The 22,969-nt window shown below is 45.7% G+C and overlaps 1 protein-coding gene across 3 annotated transcripts in view; it reads left to right on the top strand.

Moving 5' to 3' along the window:
* Nucleotides 1-22,969, top strand: part of DLG2 (discs large MAGUK scaffold protein 2) — a 467,276-nt gene that overhangs the window by 201,795 nt on the left and 242,512 nt on the right. The gene's annotated exons all lie outside the window — the stretch shown is intronic.

Raw genomic sequence — 22,969 nt, 5'->3', positions numbered from 1 at the left:
TGCTCGTCTTCGAACCATGTTAGCTCACCTGCAACATAGTTCCGGGGAGCTTATGGGATGGCACGTCGTCCGTCCGTCAGTCCGTAAACACTTGCAACTGAAACTTAATCACAACCTCCATCACCTGTGATATACCAGTGTTTGTTCACAGGATTAGAAAAATCGGGCTCTGGAGGGGCCATGGGCTCCCCCCCCCCACCCCCCCGAATAGTTTTTTTGTTGTTGTTTAAACTCTAATGTTTACGTTTACGTGATGCTGCCCTGTCTCTGAGCAACCATTTAAGTTGATTTAAAATACCGTGATGCTTCTTAAAATATTGTTACGGTCTGCGGATTAGGATGTTATTTTTACCGAGCGGAGGTATAACCGCGGCCGAACTGTTCTTCCCCGATTCACCCGATTTACCCAAACGTTGGCCGTATCGCGCCACGGCTACTCAATCTGGAAAACTCTAAAGCGACCGAATGCAAAGAGGAAGAAGACGTACAAAAGAGTAACTGGGTTTATTATTATTTACACACATAAGCAAAAAGAAAGCAGTCACGTTTATTTACAGGGGACATGAGACGCAGGTGACACAGTGAATTCCTTATACAAGCTTAATTACCTACCCAGGACAGAACAAACAAAGACGACTCACACGGGGAATTGCAGAGTGGATTGGCTGGAAGGAGGTGTGTGGCTGGAGGGGGAGGACGGCACGGAGCTGGCTGGAGCTTGATCACGCACGGGACATCGGGCTGGACCTCGACGGCCGCTGATGCCACCGATCCTGTCGTGTGCGCGGGATCATGGGTCGGATCACGGGTCGGATCACGGTCGGAGCCGACGCGCTGGTGGGGGGTCTGGCGTGACGGGTTCTCTCCTCTCTCTTTCTTTTGTCCAACCACTCTTTCTCCAACGCAACCACTCAACGCAACCACTGACCACCCCTGACGACCAACTCAGCTCTTGTCATGGACCTCTCTTTTCAGACTCATCTCCTTGTCTCTGTAAAAGCGCATCTGTTCTGATGACCCAGCTCTTTCCTTGGACTCATCTCTCTTCGCGCTCTGTTCTGACAACCCAGCTCTTTCCTTGGACTCATCTCTCGTCTCAGTAAAAGCGCATCTCTCTTGGTGGCGTCTCTCATGGGTTATATATAGCCCCACCCTTGAACCTTTGCGAACCTCCCCGATCGCTCTTCCTCCGCCCTCTCAAACCAAACCCCTCATGCTCGGTTGGTTGTTCGGGGCTGGCTCACTCCTCCCCTCTATGACAAGGTGGAGACACGCCTTTCTTCCCCATCCCTGCCTCGTGGCCAATGGTGGTTGAAGAAAACCGCCCAAAATGCAGTTAGCCATTGAAATGAAATGAAAGGGGATCTACTCTTATTTAACTTGGTGCAATGGAGTATTTAAATTAATGGGAGACACAGCCTTACCCTAAGACACATAATAAGATATAAGCTACTGAACAGGGGTATTATCGGGTCCTGCAATGTGGTGTTTCATGGAATAACTACCGAGACGCCCTTTGACCTTTACACTACGGAGGTATTTACAAGGGTCATGACATTTAAAAAGGGTGATCTTTACAACAATTTACACTACAACAACAAAAAACAAACAAACCATTCTCATATCCACAACACTGCACCCTCCTCCTCTTAGGCACGGCCCGGGCCTACAACTTAAATTTAGTGTGACATGTGGGTGTTGTTCCCTCTACTTTTAACCTGACCCTGAGTGCGACAGTTTTAAAACATAAATAAATGTGTCCCGCTGCTCCATTGCACCCTGCCTAACAGACTTACGCCCACAGTTAACCGAATTGCGGAATGGTCTTCAAACTACACACTGACGGTGGGGAGCATTATTTACAATTGACAGTACTTTTATTTACAAGACTAAGCCAGGACCTGTGATTGTTCTTTCTGAGGGGGAGACAGTCTGCTCTGCATCGACGCACCATGAAAGCACCTATAACGCACCAACACACCCTCAAGCACCAATCGGTGCAGTCACCACAGTTCAACAATGTTCAATAAAAAATAAAATCAACAACCCCTAACCCTGCAGGTGATCTCTTGCTCTTCGGCTCCCTCTGCTGGCTATTATTATTTCTTCCAGATGTTGTCTTTTTTCTTTGCTGGCGGCCTATTTGCAATAAAGTAAAATGCACCCAACGTGTCCCTTTTATTTTCTTTATTTATGGCCCACAGGGCCGACTAGTGTGGTTCACCTGTGGGGCATCGGTGCCCTGTGGCCAAGGTCCGCCAGCAAGATTTCTGGCCTTCATGGCCGGTTCCAGCAGAGGGGCCATGCCCCAACCCATGGGGTCCATACGTGGTGCTCGGCCACAGGCATGTGGTCCATAATGTGGTGCATCGATGCAGACAGCTGGTTCTGGGAATTTCGGGCGCACAATGGCCGACTCACGCACGCTCCCCTCGGCGCCCAATGGCGCACAGGTCATGTGGGAGACAAAAGGGGGAAGACAAATGAGCGAGGGGTAAGGTCACAAGGGTACACATCAAACAAGGCAATGCAGGGCGAAATGCGTACGGAGAGCGAAGTGAGAAAGCTCGTTCCTACCGTACGTCACCCCCCCCTGTCACCTACACTACCCTTGCCCTTACCCCATATGTACAAAATCTACACCTTTACAAATTCGTCACTACTGTCACGTCTTCCCCATATTTCTCCTATACCAAATTCGTCTTCACAATCCCTCTATCCAAAATTTGCCATCACCCAATTCGTCATCAATCCTCATAAGGAGGAAGAGATGGAACACAAAGCACAATGTCACACCCACGTCATGATGCGTCTCACAATCCAAAACATTTGCATCAAAAATAATTAAACATGGCATGGTGTGGAGGTACGTCATCCCAGGTGAGTGGATGCAGATGGTGCGAGGAGACTCCAATCCTAACTATCCTCTAAATGATTTTAACACACTTTACACTACCCGGGGTCTCTCCCTGCCAATCCATTGGCCAACTTACACTATGGGTTCTAAAAACCAATTCCCATTGACCAAACTGTGGTGCTTCTCAATTTGGGGTCTCACTCCCCCGATTCATCTCCCGGTGCCCTTGCACAATTTCTGGGCTGTGACGTGTAGCTCTCCCAGCAGGTCTACCCACCTGCACACCTCCACCACTGCAGTTGCCACCCGAGCTTACCTAGCTCCTCACCCTAACCTAACTAACTGGGGAAGGCCCCTCCTGGCTCTGTCACCTCTTGGTGCCCTCTGGCACTGGGCTACCCGGGTCCGTCCTCCGGATCCTCGGGCCCCATCCACAACTACCGGCTCCCAGAGCCCACCTGCGGCCTCACCTGGCCGACAACCTCACAGTGGTGGAGTGCCCAAACCAACTACACACACTAACAGGCTACACGCGCAGCCATTTCCACAACACTAATGCACCCATCCAATCACCATTCTTCCACCCGCACCACAGATGCCAATATCCAACCACAATTTACCTATACCCTCTACCTAACACTTACACTACCCGCCCCGGGTATTCGTTATGGGGGTCCACTCTTCCCCCATTCACACCTTCGCACCATCCACTCCACTCCATAGTTTCCACCATACTCACTCCACGACCATCCATTCCAATACCCCATATATTCCACACTACCATTTATTCCATACACCTGTTCCTCATACCTGTTGTTGCACACCTGTGCACTCACACCTGGTGCCACCTGCACCCTCCTCCTCTTCCTGGACCAGTTGGTCAACACAACACACATCACCATTACTCACTCAAACACTGCTCCATACACCTGTTCAGTTGCACACCTGTGCAATCACACCTGTTCTTCACACACTTTTCACAATACACTTCTGAATTCACCTCCAACACTCACACGGCATCATCTCATCCAACTACTCCCCTCTGAAACTTGCGCTTCCCAGTCGCCCCTTTTAACTATTGCGCTCCCACGTCATTATCATCCACACTAATCTACCTACGTCCCCAGCTACCTGTCCAATGTAGCTACCTAACCTTACCGTTACCTATTGTCAATCTCTAGTTCCCTACACACGATATATCCTAACCCTCCCGGGCTAGTTTTCACTGCCATCAACCCCATAAAACTAGTGCTCCTTTGCCCCCCCTGTGAGGGATGGTGGATTGGCCATCCCATCACATGGGGCATCTCTTACTATAAATTTTGCTCGTCCAATTTCCACAAATCAAAGATTTCCAATTACTGCCAATTCTATTCACTTTTCTAAATTTCGGATCAAAACACTATCAGTATCATCACCATCATCACAGTCCGCTATATCCTAGCCTCGGTGCGTCATGACTTCATTAAACTCGGCTTCGCAAAGCCGAGCAATGAACGCGGGTGGCTTGGTCGCCTGCAGGTTGAATCCGTCCGGCTTTCGGTTCAAGGGAGGTGGTTTGGTCCGCCCGAGATTCCACGCACCATCTCGGCGCGGTACCTTGCGGTCCCGGGCCCGATGGCTCAATCTCCCCCGGTCGGAACCCCGTCCCCACGAGGGGGCACCGTTCCGCTTCCTCCCACTCGCCCTTGAACCGGACCGGTCGCCTCGCCCGCCAAGGCCCGGACTCGACCGTGCGGGGCGGGGCCATGCCCGAATCGGCAACGACGCTTCGAAGAGAAGCGACGCAGTATCGATCCGCGCCGGGCCTCGCATCCAACAAAGGGCTCCTCGCACCGAGTGCTCGCATCGGCTATCCGTCGCTCTAACCGCTAACCCGGTTACCGTCGATGCTTCACCTGCATGCTCACACGCATACGCTACCCCTTTCACCCTCACAAAACCCGGCGTTCCAACGCCGTCCGTACATTCCACCAACGCTCTCCCTGTTACACACCACACCTCTCGCGCACACTCACCGTTCGCACACCTCGGTCCACACCTCTCCTCCGTTTCGTCCTCCGTAACACTCACCATGGGCCACCACTCTGGCATCCACCCACTAACGCGCTCACATGGGCTCTCCCACACCCGCGCTACCACCAACTCAGGTGTGCTTCCTCGCACACCCTCAGCCATTCCAAGCGTGCATTCTCGCACCCGCTCCACCACCAACTCACTCCTCGTGTCACACTCCGTACACCCCGACGTGCATTCTCGCTCGCACTCGGTTTCACTCCCACACTTTATAACACACCCACTCGCCGACGCACACTTTTTCCTCACATGCGTGCCATTTTTACTCACACGGGACCCTTAACCAACGCCCGGGTGCTTCCTTGATCCCAATCGCGCGACAATTCTCTTGTCGTTAAACATCCTCCTGCAAAATCTACCCGCACAATACACAGCACGACTCACCTGGGGGATTCCCTGCTCCACGCGCACCTGCAAACTCTTTATTTGGTTAGTGAGCACATCCTCATGATTTGAGCAGGGACTTTGTACATATTCCATCTTTTCCTCCCGCCGCGAGTGGTTTTCTAAGTCCCCGGTCTCTTCAATTTCAATGCCCACTTCCACTTTTTCTTTACTCGCCTCGACGACCGTTGGCTTTAATAAAATTCCCTCTACCTCATCGGTCGCCGGCTTTTCCAAACCCCGTGTCGCGATTTCTACCCCCGTCATTGTACCCGTGCTTTCCTCCGCTTCGCTCAACCAGCGCTTCTCGACCCGCGTTACCTCGTCGTGCACCCCTGGGACCCTTTCGCCCAACTTGCGGTCTCTGTCCCTCTGCTCCCTTTCCTCCCTATCGGCCCTCATTCCATTTATCATTTTGTCCATAAGGGCCCCCATTTGCAGGAAAAAAAGGTTCGAATCCACCAGCAGCGCTGCTACGGTCGCGGGCGCGGTCGCCGTGGCCATGTGCGAGGCGCCATTTTGCGCGCCCGTAACCTCGTGCGTGAGAGCGCCATTTTGTGCGCCTGATACCCCCTCAACCACCTCCTCCATATACATTTCCCCGAGGTCCTGGGTCGATTCTACCCCGTCTATCTTTCCCACCGGCATCCCGTCGCCTTGACCAGCCATGGCGCGATTTCAAAATTCGGGTTTTTCTTTAAAAACAAAACAATTTCCAGCAGCTTGTAATTTTGAGCGCGTTAAGCGCGCTTCTGGTCCGATCCCACACTTCTGACACCAATTTGTTTCGGTAATTGTACAATTGGTGTTCCAAAATTTGGGCGAAATAAATTTAGTCCCAGGTTCGAATCCCAACTCCTGACTGCCAATTTGTTACGGTCCGCGGATTAGGATGTTATTTTTACCGAGCGGAGGTATAACCGCGGCCGAACTGTTCTTCCCCGATTCACCCGATTTACCCAAACGTTGGCCGTATCGCGCCACAGCTACTCAATCTGGAAAACTCTAAAGCGACCGAATACAAAGAGGAAGAAGACGTACAGAAGAGTAACTGGGTTTATTATTATTTACACACATAAGCAAAAAGAAAGCAGTCACGTTTATTTACAGGGGAGATGAGACGCAGGTGACACAGTGAATTCCTTATACAAGCTTAATTACCTACCCAGGACAGAACAAACAAAGACGACTCACACGGGGAATTGCAGAGTGGATTGGCTGGAAGGAGGTGTGTGGCTGGAGGGGGAGGACGGCACGGAGCTGGCTGGAGCTTGATCCCGCACGGGACGTCGGGCTGGACCTCGACGGCCGCTGATGCCACCGATCCTGTCGTGTGCGCGGGATCACGGGTCGGATCACGGGTCGGATCACGGTCGGAGCCGACGCGCTGGTGGGGGGTCTGGCGTGACGGGTTCTCTCCTCTCTCTTTCTTTTGTCCAACCACTCTTTCTCCAACGCAACCACTCAATGCAACCACTGACCACCCCTGACGACCAACTCAGCTCTTGTCATGGACCTCTCTTTTCAGACTCATCTCCTTGTCTCTGTAAAAGCGCATCTGTTCTGACGACCCAGCTCTTTCCTTGGACTCATCTCTCTTCGCGCTCTGTTCTGACGACCCAGCTCTTTCCTTGGACTCATCTCTCGTCTCAGTAAAAGCGCATCTCTCTTGGGGGCGTCTCTCATGGGTTATATATAGCCCCACCCTTGAACCTTTGCGAACCTCCCCGATCGCTCTTCCTCCGCCCTCTCAAACCAAACCCCTCGTGCTCGGTTGGTTGTTCGGGGCTGGCTCACTCCTCCCCTCTATGACGAGGTGGAGACACGCCTTTCTTCCCCAACCCTGCCTCGTGGCCAATGGTGGTTGAAGAAAACCGCCCAAAATGCAGTTGGCCATTGAAATGAAATGAAAGGGGATCTACTCTTATTTCACTTGGTGCAATGGAGTATTTAAATTAATGGGAGACACAGCCTTACCCTAAGACACATAATAAGATATAAGCTACTGAACAGGGGTATTATCGGGTCCTGCAATGTGGTGTTTCATGGAATAACTACCGAGACGCCCTTTGACCATTACACTACGGAGGTATTTACAAGGGTCATGACATTTACAAAGGGTGATCTTTACAACAATTTACACTACAACAACAAAAAACAAACAAACCATTCTCATATCCACAACAATATATTTAGTCGGTGTAGTATACTGCTTTATTCTACCAGGTGAGCGCCAAAGGGTTCATCAAGGGGCATTGCCCCTATTTTTTTTTATCAACTTGTATGGCTTTTGTAGTATGGCTCATTAATATCTTCAATTAGTATGGCTTTTTAACATTTTTACGGTGAATCAAATAGGTTTTCTTGCTATTTCTACTATTCTATATTGAAAGTTGTCATATGCATCTGTACATGTCCAGAATAACATAACGACATTTCGATAACTGGAACGGCAGTCGGAAGTGCACATACCTCCACCAGGTTGAACAGTTTACCTTTTGTATCCCACTGATAGGCCGGATCTGTATCCGAACCATAACCAAAATCGAATCGGCTTGTTATTCTCACCTACCCAAATCATCCACCAAATTTTGTCATAATCCGTTCTTAACTTTTTCAGAGTGCTATAGATCGTTTTTGTCCCTCTCAATGGTAAAGGATCACTTTACGTAGTCTCGGGTCCAGATCTTCATCAAAATCTAATCAATTCGTCCTTGTCACGCACCCAAACTGTCCACCAAATTTTGGCGGAATCAGTCAATTACTTTTTCAGATATCCTGCTCACAACCAGACAAACAAACAATGTCATGCACAGCTATCAGGTCTATCATAGCAAAAAAGGAGATCCTTACAGAGCAGAGGGTTGGGCTGGAGATCAAATAAAGGGTTGGGCTGAAGATGAAGCTGAAGGACAGGTTGGGTGTGTGACAAGGATGATGTCGTGCACAGCACTATACTTTGGAAATCCAAAGAAACAAAAGAAACAGAAATTTGTTGATTTGGAAAATGTGACCTATCCATTGGTTTACATGATTGAATATTATGCATAAAAATTTGGTTGATACATTTTCTAATTGTGGCCTAATAGGTGTTTCTCATGTTTCGGATGACTTTGACCTTGACCTTGACCTTTGACTAAGTTTGACCACATTTTCCTCACGTATATTGCACATATGTACAAATAAGCTGTGTAAGTTTAAATTTTATATCTTGAAAGATTACCGAGGTATGGTAATAATAAATTCACAAAAGGCCCATTTGATTATAATGGGGTGTTAATTGTTGTCATGGAAACCGTTGACATGTCAAAAAGACTAAATTTATCGTTCTGAGTTTTGGTGAACCAGGTCTATGACCCAATATTCAAATCCTGTTCAAATTTCAAGTTAATACGATGAAAATTGATGATATTATGTGACCTATAGCTTTGCCCTTTGACCTCCAACAATAGGTTTCAGTGACAAAATATTCAAACCTGGTTCAAATTTTAAGTCGATTGGATGAAAATTGATGATTTTATGTTATCTTGACCTTTGACCCATTGGGTTTATGAACTTAAAAACAATATGATTCTAGGTTTTGATTGGTGAACCAATTCAGTCACCCAATATGCAATTTCTGTTCAACCTAGCAGAGCACACACCCAAGTATAGTCTGTATATTGCACGAAGACTTTATAGATGTTTGTGTGGTGTGCGTCTAAATGGGTCTAATGGATATACAGGTCTAAAGGATCTAACAGGTCTCAAGGGTCGAAGCCTAAGGTGTCGAAGCGTTGTAAAGGTCGAAAGGGTCAAAGTGGTCCAAAGGTCCTATCGGGGTATCTAAGATTATTATGGAGTTTAAAGATCTAGGGGTATTATCCAATAGTACATTAAGCGTCTTTGGGCTTCTTGAAAAGCGCTATATAAAATAAATGTATTATTATTATTATTATTATCATAGTAGTTTGTGTCTGAAGAGGTCTATTGGGTCTAAGTTATAAAGGTCAAGGGGTCTAAGCAGTCTAAAGGTTGTAAACGTTTTCAGGAGTCAAAGGGACATAAAAGGTCTCAAGGGATATAAATTGTCTAAATGGGTCTTAAGGTTCAAGCAGTCTTAAGGGTCAAGGGATCTAAATTGCTTAAAGGGTCTAAGGGGTTATAAAGGTCTTTAAAAGGTCAAAAGGATCTAAAATGGTCTAAAAGGTCTAAGCCTTAAGGGGTCAAAATGTCTAAAGGGTATGTTCCAACAGCAGTTACAAGTCAAAAGTTTATCATGGGGTCGATAGGGTCTTCAAGGTTTTATGGATCTAAATGTTCTAAAGGGTCTAACATAGGCTATATGCTCTTAGGGGTTTTAGTGGTCTTAAAAAGGGTCGAAAGGGCCTCAAGTGTCTTGGGGTTCTAAAGCATCTAGCAATGCATTAGGCGTGTTAGGGTTCTAAAGGGTTGAACTGGTTAACCTCTTATGGTTAAACTGCCAAAATCAAGACTCTCTGCTCACCTTCACTCCTTCATTCCTCTTTTCTCCCACCTCTGGAACAAACTCCCTCACTCTCTTCAATCCCACTCCTCCCTCCAGGTCTTTAAAACAGCTGTTCACCACCATGTCTTATCTTCCCCCATCCAAAACCTTGATCTATTCAACCCCCGCTAATTCACCCCAGATACACTTTTTCGAAATTCCAACTTCTTTCCTGGAAGTCCTTGCAGTGTCCATATGTTTTATACCTCGCCCACCCCCCCCCCCCCAAGCCCTCTCCCTCCCACAATTCTCTCGATGTCCCTGCTCTCAAATGTTGTGTTTGTGTCCTTCCTCCTCTCTCCCCATCTTGTCTACCACTCCCCTTATTTTGTGTTTTATGTGTCGGTTTGACTTTTTGTGTGATTAATTTTAGCTCTTTCATGAGCCTCGATCTTGTATACAAAAAAAAAAAAAAAAAAAAAAACTGGGTCTAAAATTCCTAAAAGGTATAAAAGTTTTAAACGGTCAAAGGCCAGCTCTAAGCCGTATATAAGGTCAATGATTCTAAGTGTTCTAATAAGGTCTAAAATTGTCTAAAGGGTTGAAAAGGTCTAAGGGGTCTAAAGGGTCTTTGGGGTCTTTAAAGGTCTTTGGGGTATTTGGGTCCTCCATGGTTTTGGAGTCTTCGGCGTCTTTTTTGTCTTTGGGTCTTTAATGGTCTTTTAGGTCCTCTGGGTCTTTTGGGTCTTAAAGGGTTTTAGGGTTATAAAGGGTCTTAAAAGGTGATTGGGCTCTAAAGGGTCTTCCAGAGTCTTATAGTTTGAAAGGAACTTTGGAGTCTGATATGGTCTTAGGGTTATAAAGGGTCTAATGGGTCTTTTGGGTCTCAGAGGGTCTTAGGCTTCCAAAGGCTCTCAAGTCTCTCATCTCCTCTTCCTGTTCAGGTTGGAGTTCCTCAAGGCAGTATCCTGGACCCTGTGCTTTTTATATTCTTCATCAATGATCTGTCCAACTCTGAAAAGTCCTCCTTATCTTTTTTCTGATGACTCCACTCTCTGCCACTCCATCTCTCATCCCTCAGTTCAGCAGGCCTGGCCTCGTCACTCTCTGAAGAACTGGAACAAAATCACAACTGATCAAACACTTGGAACACGTCTTTCAATCCTTTCAGACAAATCTCACACCTTGCAAAAAAGTTCGAAAAACACGTGCGAATAGAAGATGTCACGCCTCAAACCGAAACAGCAATAAATACAGCCCCAACAATTGCAAACAAGACAAAAGAAAAATACCAGCAGATATATAGTGACAACTGGGAAAACGACAAAAGGATATGTAACAGAGAAATGTAAAAAAAAGAGTTGGACAGATTGTGAATAGACAAAGAAGGATCACTGGAATGGCTAAGAAGAGGGCAGCTCAACTTGGATGGAGAACGAATCATAATAAATGCTCAAGACCAAGGACACTACACGAATGGCTGAAAGAAAATGGCAGGACTGAGTCAATCGGACAAGTGTCGCTTCTGCAAGGTAGAAACAGAAAGCACGAGTCACATCCTATCAGGATGTAAAAAAAGTCAGCATCTCTTCTCCCAGCATGCTTAGCATACTGCTTTGTATGCTTTCCAGACAACCTTGGATAAAATTAATTCGTATAGTAATTAAAAATTCCTTGAGGTACGCTCAATAAGCTTGGGTTTGAATCTCGACCCAGCTACAAATGGTCATCCTTGTATTTCACACTCCGGGTGATTCATCAATGTGTGTACTGTCCCTTGGCGTTAAATGACAAATTCCTGCTGCCCTAACTTCCTGATTTAGAGTGGCGACCTGACCAGGATTGTTGCCAAGTAACTGTGTCGGCCGCACCAGTGCTCTGCATACGGCATGATACATTGATACATGATGATGACTAAGTAATAATTAGTCGTATTGAACGTAGCAAATCGGTACAGGTTGCATTTCCAACAGACTCCACTCTCTGCCGCTCCATTCCTCATCCCTCAGATCGGCAGTCTGCAGCCTCCTCACTCTCTGCAGACCTGGACAAAATCACTGACTGGTCAAACAAGTGGAACATGTCTTTCAATCCTGACAAATCTCACACGCTTACTATGTCTCTCTGAAAAGACCGACTGGAAAACCCTCCATATACTTTCTCAACAATCCTCTCCAAGAAGTTCTGTCGCTCAAGCTTTTGGGTCTCACTATCTGCCATGATCTTTCTTGGGAAAACCACATTTCCAAGCTGGCCTCCAAAGCGAGTCGCCGACTGGGCATCCTCCGTCGTGCGAAGTCCTTCCTTAGCACATCTGAGCTCCTCACCACATGCAAGGCTTTCATCCGCAGCTCAATGGAATACTGCTCCCCCATCTGGGCTGGTGCTCCTGCCTCACACCTAGCTCGGCTTCACGCTGTTGAAACCAAAGCTTTCAGAATCATTGGAATGATGAAGATGAAGCTAACTCCGAGGGCCTTTCATTCACTCACCGCAGGCAGGTTGGTGGTCTTTCTGTCTTCTACCGACTCCTCTCTGGCCTTGCTCCCCCAGCTCTCTCTGTGCTCTGTCCCCCAAATAATCCTACAGGTCGCACAAGATCTGCCAGCAACCCTCTTGTGGTTAAACTGCCAAAATCTCGGCTCTCTGCTCACCTTCACTCTTTCATTCCTCTTTTCTCCCGCTTCTGGAACAAACTCCCACACTCCCTTCAATCCCACCCCTCCCTCCAGGTCTTTAAAACAGATGTTCACCACCATCTCTTATCTTGCCCCATCCAAAACCTTGATCTTTTCTACCCCCACTAATTCACCCCAGATCCACTTTTTTGAAATTCCAACTTCTTTCCTGGAAGTCCTTGCAGTGTCCATGTGTTTTAATCCTCTCCCACCTCCAACCAAGCCCTCTCCCTCCCACAGATCTATTGATGTCCCTGCGATGTCTGTGGGAGGGACTATCGATGTCCCTCCCACAGATCTATCTATCGATTTGCTCTCAAATGTTGTGTTTGTGTCCTCCCCCTCTCTCCCCATCTTGTCCACCGCTCCTCTTATTATATGTTTTATGTGTCGGTTTGACTTTTTGTGTGATTAATGTTAGCTCTTTCACGAGCCTCGACCTTGTATACAAAAAAATAAAAAAAATAAAAAATAAACAGACAGGATATGCTCACTGCTCCTCTTCTTTATGCACTCCTTTTTAGGGCATGCTTTTACCCAAGTTGAAGTGTTCACTGTCGATCACAAAAAAATCAATAACTAATCCAAACAAGTTGAAAGCAATGAAGCCCATGTTCTACAGCAAGGAAAATATCAAGAGACAAATAAATAATGAATTTTACCATTCGTGTACAATAATAACGAGGTGATCCCTTAAAATGAACATTATATTTGAATTTTAATGAGGAGCAAAGTAATATATTGTGTTGCACAACATCCGTCTGCTGGCATCACCCTGTCGCATGCACTGAACTGAAAATATATAGAATGACCATTGCCATTCACACCCACTGATCTCCATACTAACTGGATTGGAGGCTCGACGCCAAATCAACGCTAATCGGTCCATTCGCTGTGAAGTCACCGGAAGTAGATTCGTCGCCATATTGGTTCCCCCAGAAAATCTGCTTCCGTCTGCTATCTATATATATGTCTGCTATCTATAGCAGGCAAAAGACAATGCCTGCTATCTATATATATAAAACACAGTTGTGTGTGTGTGTGTGTGTGTGTGTGTGTGTGTGTGTGTGTGTGTGTGTGTGTGTGTGTGTGTGTGTGTGTGTGTGTGTGTGTGTAATGTTACCGATAGACTCCTAAACGGAGAGGCTTACGTGCTTGATATTTGGCATAGACATGGCCATTGAGCCTGGGACGAACATGGCCGAACTCAAAATATTTGACGATCCATATTTTTTATTCATATTTACCTCAGCGCATGGAATCAACGGAATCAGAGCAGGTGGGCGCTGATTCGCTCAGAGCGATCACGTGATGACGCTATGAACGCTATGACGCTATGAAAAAAAAAATCGCTATCACGCTATGAACGATATGAACGCTATGACGCTATGAAAAAAAAAATCGCAATGACGCTATGAAAAAAAAATCGCTATGACACTATGAAAAAAAAAAATCGCTCGCTTTACCAAGGGGCTCGCTCTCCCCCCGTTCCCCTCCCCTCCCCATCCCCTGCCCCACCCGGCAATGCCGGGTACTTCTGCTAGTATTTTATAAAATAATTTAATCGAAATTTCAACAAAACATTCGATTGAAATTGACTTTAGACAGCAATTTGCTGTGAGGAAAGATGCCGTGCTGTACACATGTTGCTATTTTATATTCTGTAATTATAATTTATCATAATTTGGCAATATCCTGACATGTCTTGGAGGAGAATAACAAAAATATTTACTATGACCATCATGTTTCTCTGCCCAGAAGTATAACTCAGAAGTTTGTTTTCACTATACTCTTCTGATTCTGATTCTTTGATAAAAAAACAACAAAAAAAACCACCTTTAGAGGCCATTTTTTCCCCGCAAAGCGGGGGTTGGCCTTTTTCGGGGACCGTGGTTGTTGTTGTTTTTCGGTCCCCTTTTTGAAGCAATGTTTTACGGCCAGATGCCCTTCCTGCCGCCAACCCTTTTTGTCGCCTTTTTACGACAAACAGGGAATTACCAGTGAACTGGTACTCAATTAGCCGACCTCGGAAGGATGACAGGCTGAGTCAACCCCCCTGGCGTTCGTTCAGCGATCGACCGGGATTCGAACCCAGGATCCTAGGGTCCTAAGCTGGCACCCTAGCCGCTAGCCCAACACCACGTTTCTGATTCTTTGATAAATGGATGCAATTTATTAACGCACAGGTTGTAAACCTGGTGCGTTATAGCGTTTGCCTGGGAATTTCGGGCGCTCAAAAGTGAAGCTAGTTTCTGTCACCCATTTCTGTCACCCATTTCTGTCGCTCATTTCTGTCGCTCAGATGTGTAAACATGACGTCATCAAATCTATATTTATAGGATAGGTTATAGGAGATATATATGTTATAGGATAGGAATATAGGACCCAAATGACCCAGAGGACCCAAATGACCCAGAGGACCCAAATGACCCAGAGGACCCAAATGACCCAGAGGACCCAAATGACCCAGAGGACCAAAATGACCCAGAGGACCCAAATGACCCAGAGGACCCAAATGACCCAGAGGACCCAAATGACCCAGAGGACCCAAATGACCCAGAGGACCCAAATGACCCAGAGGACCCAAATGACCCAGAGGACCCAAATGACCCAGAGGACCCAAATGACCCAGAGGACCCAAATGACCCAGAGGACCCAAATGACCCAGAGGACCCAGATGACCCAGAGGACCCAAATGACCCAGAGGACCCAAATGACCCAGAGGACCCAAATGACCCAGAGGACCCAAATGACCCAGAGGACCCAAATGACCCAGAGGACCCAGAGGACCCAAATTACCCAGAGGACCCAGAGGACCCAAATGACCCAGAGGACCCAGAGGACCCAGAGGACCCAAATGACCCAGAGGACCCAAATGACCCAGAGGACCCAAATGACCCAGAGGACCCAAATGACCCAGAGGACCCAAATGACCCAGAGGACCCAAATGACCCAGAGGACCCAAATGACCCAGAGGACCCAAATGACCCAGAGGACCCAAATGACCCAGAGGACCAAAATGACCCAGAGGACCCAAATGACCCAGAGGACCCAAATGACCCAGAGGACCCAAATGACCCAGAGGACCCAAATGACCCAGAGGACCCAAATGACCCAGAGGACCCAAATGACCCAGAGGACCCAAATGACCCAGAGGACCCAAATGACCCAGAGGACCCAAATGACCCAGAGGACCCAAATGACCCAGAGGACCCAGAGGACCCAAATGACCCAGAGGACCCAAATGACCCAGAGGACCCAAATGACCCAGAGGACCCAAATGACCCAGAGGACCCAGAGGACCCAAATTACCCAGAGGATCCAGAGGACCCAAATGACCCAGAGGACCCAGAGGACCCAAATGACCCAGAGGACCCAAATGACCCAGAGGACCCAAATGACCCAGAGGACCCAAATGACCCAGAGGACCCAAATGACCCAGAGGACCCAAATGACCCAGAGGACCCAAATGACCCAGAGGACCCAAATGACCCAGAGGACCCAAATGACCCAGAGGACCCAAATGACCCAGAGGACCCAAATGACCCAGAGGACCCAAATGACCCAGAGGACCCAAATGACCCAGAGGACCCAAATGACCCAAATGACCCAGAGGACCCAAATGACCCAGAGGACCCAAATGACCCAGAGGACCCAAATGACCCAGGGGACCCAAATGACCCAGGGGACCCAAATGACCCAGAGGACCCAAATGACCCAGAGGACCCAAATGACCCAGAGGACCCAAATGACCCAGAGGACCCAAATGACCCAGAGGACCCAAATGACCCAGAGGACCCAAATGACCCAGAGGACCCAAATGACCCAGAGGACCCAAATGACCCAGAGGACCCAAATGACCCAGAGGACCCAAATGACCCAGAGGACCCAAATGACCCAGAGGACCCAAATGACCCAGAGGACCCAAATGACCCAGAGGACCCAAATGACCCAGAGGACCCAGAGGACCCAGAGGACCCAAATGACCCAGAGGACCCAAATGACCCAGAGGACCCAGAGGACCCAAATGACCCAGAGGACCCAAATGACCCAAATGACCCAGAGGACCCAAATGACCCAGAGGACCCAAATGACCCAGAGGACCCAAATGACCCAGAGGACCCAAATGACCCAGAGGACCCAAATGACCCAAATGACCCAAATGACCCAGAGGACCCAAATGACCCAGAGGACCCAAATGACCCAGAGGACCCAAATGACCCAAATGACCCAGAGGACCCAAATGACCCAGAGGACCCAAATTCTATGTATGTTTCTATGATGATGTATGTTTTGGTGAAAGTACATAATGTGAATACTAGTAGCAATTTTACAAAAACCATGGCATAATTTCAAATCTTGACCCGAGATGATAATTATGCTACATCATAATTTCCATGTGCCAACCTGGGCGGAATCCAAGTGGATTCACTTGACTTGTTTTCAATGGTACTCACTTCAGTAAGAATATTGTGCCATGTGGAATGAAAAAACAAAACAAAACCAACACTTGACCACAAATATGGTATACAAGGTATTAACATATCAATTCATTTTGCAGATCCATGTTATATTATCAGCGATGAAAAAGTAAACGCAGTCCTATTTTCCTATTCTTTAAATTTTTAAAGAATATTTAATTACTATTAATATTTAATATTAATATTAATATTATTTAATATGTAATTTAATTTATTTAATTATATTTAAATAATTATTTATTTAATATTTAATATTATTTATTATTAGAATATTTAATTTATTTAATATTTAATTAGAGGGAATTTAAAGAATTTAATATTTAATGATCAGCATATTTCCTACGAAAATTCCACCTTCCCACTTTATTTTATTCCATTCCGAATTAATTTTAATCCGTTCCAGGGTTGAAAAAGCATTATTACAGGATTGATGAAATGCCATCGTACGCTGCTTCCGGTTATAAAAACCGCAGCAGTCGATTTGAATGAAGAAGAGGAATCACATTACATCGGTAAATGACATTCGTTTTGGGGAATCGTGGGGGAGCAAAGATGGCGGACAAATGGCTTCAAAAAATGAGCTTCCCTTCCTGTCCAGTTAGTATAGAGTTCAGTGTTCACACCACACAGGTGGAGATGTAGCTACCGGGCGCCATCTTGGTTGGCACTCGATGCTGGGCGATGGTGATTTCCGTCATGCATTTGCACGTAATTCAGAGCGAAAAGCGATTGCGTTTTTTCATCTTTTGTGCGATCGTTTTTCAATAGGAAACCTATCACAGTTACTACAACTTTCCTTTATCCTTTCCTTTTCACAAAAAAAATTTCGAGAACAAATATTGTTCGTTTGGGAGCGTGAATAACTCAGGACATTTTCATGAAACTTGCGAAGAGTCTGTCCGAATTATTTCACAATGATTTGTTTTTGGTCAAAATTGAAAACATGAATTTAGCTGTCCTTTTATTACGTATCAAAATAATGCAAACTAAAGTGATGAAATGTAATCAACTTTATTAAGTAGGCCCAAATGGTTGGCAGAGTGAGCAGCCGGGAGAATGTACATGTCTAATGTACAAAATGTACAAACGAATGTACGAAACAAACGAGATCCGCGAAGCGAGTCGGTCGAGTCGTGCTAACCAAGATGGCGACACGGCGGCTACACTTTTCACGGAGTATGAGCGTTCTATATATTTTCAATTCAGTGGTCGCATGCCTATGAATTTCCTTATTTTGTTCATCTATTCTTCTTCTTCTTCTCTGCTGGTATTTTAAGAGGCAGCCCACATGCAGTCACATGAAAAAGTAAGTACACCCCATGTAAAGTTTTGACTTTTTCAACATATTTCAACATCCAGCTATTTGATCTTCATTTCAACAATATTGATAGATAAAGGTGATATAATATAACAAATATCATGAAACATTTACATTTTGTAGTCCATTGTATAATAAAAAAAAACATAAATGCAAATTTCGCATGTGGAAAAAGTAAGTACACCCCTACATTTATCACTACGTCAAATACCTAAAATTAGAATCAGGTGCACCATCTCAGGTGCAAATGATTAGAACATCGTCAGAGAGGATCTTGGAGGAACCTGTCTTATTTAAACATCAGACATTTAGTTTGGTTTGCTCTTTGTTGTTGAACTGTGCGGCGTCACCATGCCTAGATCAAAATAGCTCTCTGAGGCCTTCAGAAAGAAGGTTATAGATGCCTACGAGTCTGGGAAGGGATTTAAAAAGATCTCCAAACAATTTGAAATCAATCATTCGACTGTCCGGAAGATCATCTACAAGTGGAGACGATTCCAAACAACTGCCAACTTGTTCAGGCCAGGCCGCCCCAGCAAATTCAGCCCTAGAGCAGACCGCAAGATGCTGAAAGAAGTCTCTAAGAACCCCAGAATGTCATTACGGGACCTACAGGTAGCTCTTGCCACTGTTGATGTCAAAGTGAAATTTAATTTAAATAAACATAAATGCAAATTTTGCATGTGGAAAAAGTAAGTACACTTATGTGCTCCTCCCCGACCCCCTGGTCACGGTGTACCTCCGAGCCCTGAGAGAGAAAAATGTGTTATTTTGTATGTCAAAGATCAATGGAGAAGCCACCCCAATTGTTACTCACAAACAAATATTGTATTAAGATCACACAAGAATAACAGTACAACAATAATAGTATTCAATAGTACAATCAATATGTCCTCTGATGGTACCATCAGTTTTGTAATATAGAACTCACTGTGCTCCAAGTGAGTGAAACAAGAACATCCCCAATGTCTCTTATTCCCGGCTTCAAGCCCAAAGTTGATTCGCTCCAGCGATCACCAGAACGATGTCCAATCGAGACCAGAATCCCGTGCGGATGGCAAGTACAGTCACACAGTCCAAAGCTGCACAAAGGCGCCCTCAAGGCGACTGGGAAATCACACCCTTGGGTATGGACTTTCACGGCTCACAGTCGGCGAACCGCAAATTAATCTTCAAGCCACGGTGCACACACACACGCCAGATACGTCTGGAAGCGGTGAAAACGGCTGACGAAGCAAAGACCCTGCTCAACGCGCGAAGCGCGCGAGTCAAATGGCCGATGACCCGTTCTTGAGACGTAACGGCCTGGCGATAATTCTCCTCGGAATCCACCGCCAAAAACCTGACACGCAGGTTGATCGGTCACAGCGATGACAACTCTGTCGCAGGGACCCCTTTCCCGGGAAACCCGAGAGTTTGCTCGTGACTTGCTCGCCAACGTTCGCTCCAAACCTCAAGTAGCTCGGCTCCTTGTCCGACTCACTCGCTCCGCCCTCTTTCTCTTTTCTTCCTCTTCGTCGTCCGGTTCCCGATCCGGTTTCCTGTTTCTTTTTAACACTAACTTTTTCACCTTTTGAAAACAGTTCATGAACAATAAACCTTTTGAAAACAATAATAGTACATGGAATCCAAAATGTTTACAGTAGATGAAAACCACCACAACGGAAGTGACGAATCCGTAACATACACCCTTGGCTCTAATAGGTGGTATTGCCCCCTTTGGCAGAAACAACCTCAAGTAGGCGTTTCTTATAACTGTCTACCAGTCTCTGACATCGACTGGGAGAAATTTTTGCCCACTCCTCCATGCAGAATTATTTCAGCTGTGCGATGTTTGAGGGGTTTCTTGCGTGCACAGCTCGTTTCAAATCCCCCCACAACATCTCGATGGGATTTAGATCCGGGCTTTGACTTGGCCTTTCCAGAACCCTCCATTTCTTTCTTTTCAGCCATTCCTTGGTGGATTTACTGCTATGTTTAGGGTCATTGTCATGTTGCAAGGTCCACCTTCAGTTGAGCTTCAACCCTCCGACAGATGGCCTCACATTATCCTCAAGCACCCTCTGGTACAATGAAGAATTCATAGTGGATTCTATGATGGTGAGCTGCCCAGGCCCTGATGCAGCAAAGCTGCCCCAAACCATAATATTTCCACCACCATGCTTTACAGTTGGTATCAGGTTCTTGTGGTCAAATGCTGTCTTTGGTTTTCGCCAAACACGTCTTCTAGTACTGTGGCCAAATATCTCTACCGTTGACTCATCTGTCCAGAGCACATTGTTCCAGAAGTGCTGGTCTTTGCCTCGGTGTTCATTGGCAAACTTTAGTCTTGCCCTGATGTTCTTTCTGGACAGCAAAGGTTTCCTCCTGGCACACCTCCCATGTAGATCAAAGTTGTGCAGCCTCTTTCTAATGGTAGACTTGTGCACTTTGACATCAACAGTGGCAAGAGCTACCTGTAGGTCCCGTAATGACATTCTGGGGTTCTTAGAGACTTCTTTCAGCATCTTGCGGTCTGCTCTCGGGATGAATTTGCTGGGGCGGCCTGGCCTGAACAAGTTGGCAGTTGTTTGGAATCGTCTCCACTTGTAGATGATCTTCCGGACAGTCGAATGATTGATTTCAAATTGTTTGGAGATCTTTTTAAATCCCTTCCCAGACTCGTAGGCATCTATAACCTTATTTCTGAAGGCCTCAGAGAGCTCTTTTGATCTAGGCATGGTGACGCCACACACTTCAACAACAAAGAGCAAACCAAACGAAATGTCTGAGGTTTAAATAAGACAGGTTCCTCCAAGATCCTATCTAACGATGTTCTAATCATTTGCACCTGAGATGGTGCACCTGATTCTAATTTTCGGTATATGAAGTAGTGATAAATGTAGTGGTGTACTTACTTTTTCCACATGCGAAATTTGCATTTATGTTTATTTAAATTACTAGGGCATGCCCGTACTATATATATGCCCGTACTATATATCTATCTAAAATTATATCCCCCCCCTCTATTTACATGAAATGGTTTGGTCCATTCGCAACGCCAAAGCGAACGGCGAACGGCTTGCGAGTACAGTGACAATCCCCCCCCCTCTATTTACATGAAATGGTTTCGTCCATTCGCAACGACCACAGAACCCCCCCCCTCTATTTACATGGAATGGTTTGGTCCATTCGCAACGCCGGCACACGCGATCGTTCGCTGCTCTCTGATTGGTTGAATCGTTTTTTGGACATAGCTCGGTAAGTAATTGTCCGATTAATATGAAACCTTGAAAAGGCACATCCTCGGGTCCCCAGCAATATACCTGGCAAGTTAAAAGTATATCGGACCCGTGGTTGTCGAGAAACAGCGGTCACAGACAAACAAACGTACAGACGTACAGACGTACAGACAGAGATTACTGGAATTATAGATAGATACAATGGACTACAAAATGTAAATGTTTCATGATATTTGTTGTGTTATATCACCTTTATCTATAAATATTGTTGAAATGAAGATCAAATAGCTGTATGTTGAAATATGTTGAAAAAGTCAAAACTTTACATGGGGTGTACTTACTTTTTCACCTGACTACATACATCACCTGTCATCACTTTTGTTCTTTTTGTATTATGTGATCTTTCCTATTTCCAAGGTCTTTCTTCCCTTTCCTTAATGGCTTTCTTCCATTATCATGTCCTCTTGCCTGCTGCCAAACTCATGTTACCATTCCTCATTTCTCCGTTAGTAAGACCTTCCATTAGCCTTTAGACATTTTTAAGCGGTGAAGCTCGTCAATATTTGGCATTTGGCCTTCCATCTATCAAAAAATGAAGCAGAAGAACCTTTCTATTCTAAAGGATTCTAAACGGTAATTCTAGGGGGGTTCAAAGGGAAATTCTGAAGGGTTCTAAAGGGTCATTATGATGGGTTATAAAGGGTAATTCTAATGCTTTCTAAAGGGTAATTCTAGAGGGTTCTAAAGGGTAATTGAAAAGGATTCTTAATGTTAATTCTAAAGTGTAATTTTAAAGGGTTCTAAAGGGTAATACCAAAGGGTTCTAAAGGGTGATTTTAAAGGGTTCATTCCTGAGCTTTGCCTATTTCATATTAAAATGCCAAACTGAACTGCTTCCTTTGGACATGGGTGTGATCTTTTTTCCAATGTATGCAAATTAACATAATTATATGATTCCTCTTCCAAAATGCTTGTCATCTAATCGATGAACATACAGCCGTGTTTTTATAATGTCATCCAACAAGAATGTAATGTCAATGTCAATGTAATGACAATGTAATGTCAAATAATGTAAATATAATGTCAATATAATGTCATTCTTGGAAATCTGCCAACATCACCGCTTTGCACAAAAAAGGTGCAAAAACAGATCCCAACAACTACAGACCAATCAGCCTTCTCCCAATTATCAGCAAAGTCATGGAATCCATCATTGCTTCAGATATGAAATCTTTCCTCTTCTCCAATGGCTTGATCTCTGATCATCAATTTGGTTTCAGACCTGGTCACTCTACTCTGGACATGCTGCTTCTGTTTTCTCAACAATGGATGGAGGTCCTCAATGCCAAACAGGAAATTAGAGCTGTCTCCCTTGACATATCACGTGCCTTCGATACGGTCTGGCACCCTGCTCTGCTCACCAAACTCTCCTCTTTTGGTATCCATGGAAATCTCCACGCATGGCTGGTGGACTTCCTCTCTAGTCGTAGTCAACGTGTGGCCCTGA

This window comes from Myxine glutinosa, chromosome 9 (assembly GCF_964187855.1).
Source record: "Myxine glutinosa chromosome 9, kmMyxGlut1.1, whole genome shotgun sequence".
In the NCBI taxonomy this organism is placed as follows: Eukaryota; Metazoa; Chordata; class Myxini; order Myxiniformes; family Myxinidae; genus Myxine; species Myxine glutinosa.
The sequence above is the reverse complement of the archived record's forward strand: the minus strand, read 5'-3'. Positions and strand labels throughout refer to the sequence as shown.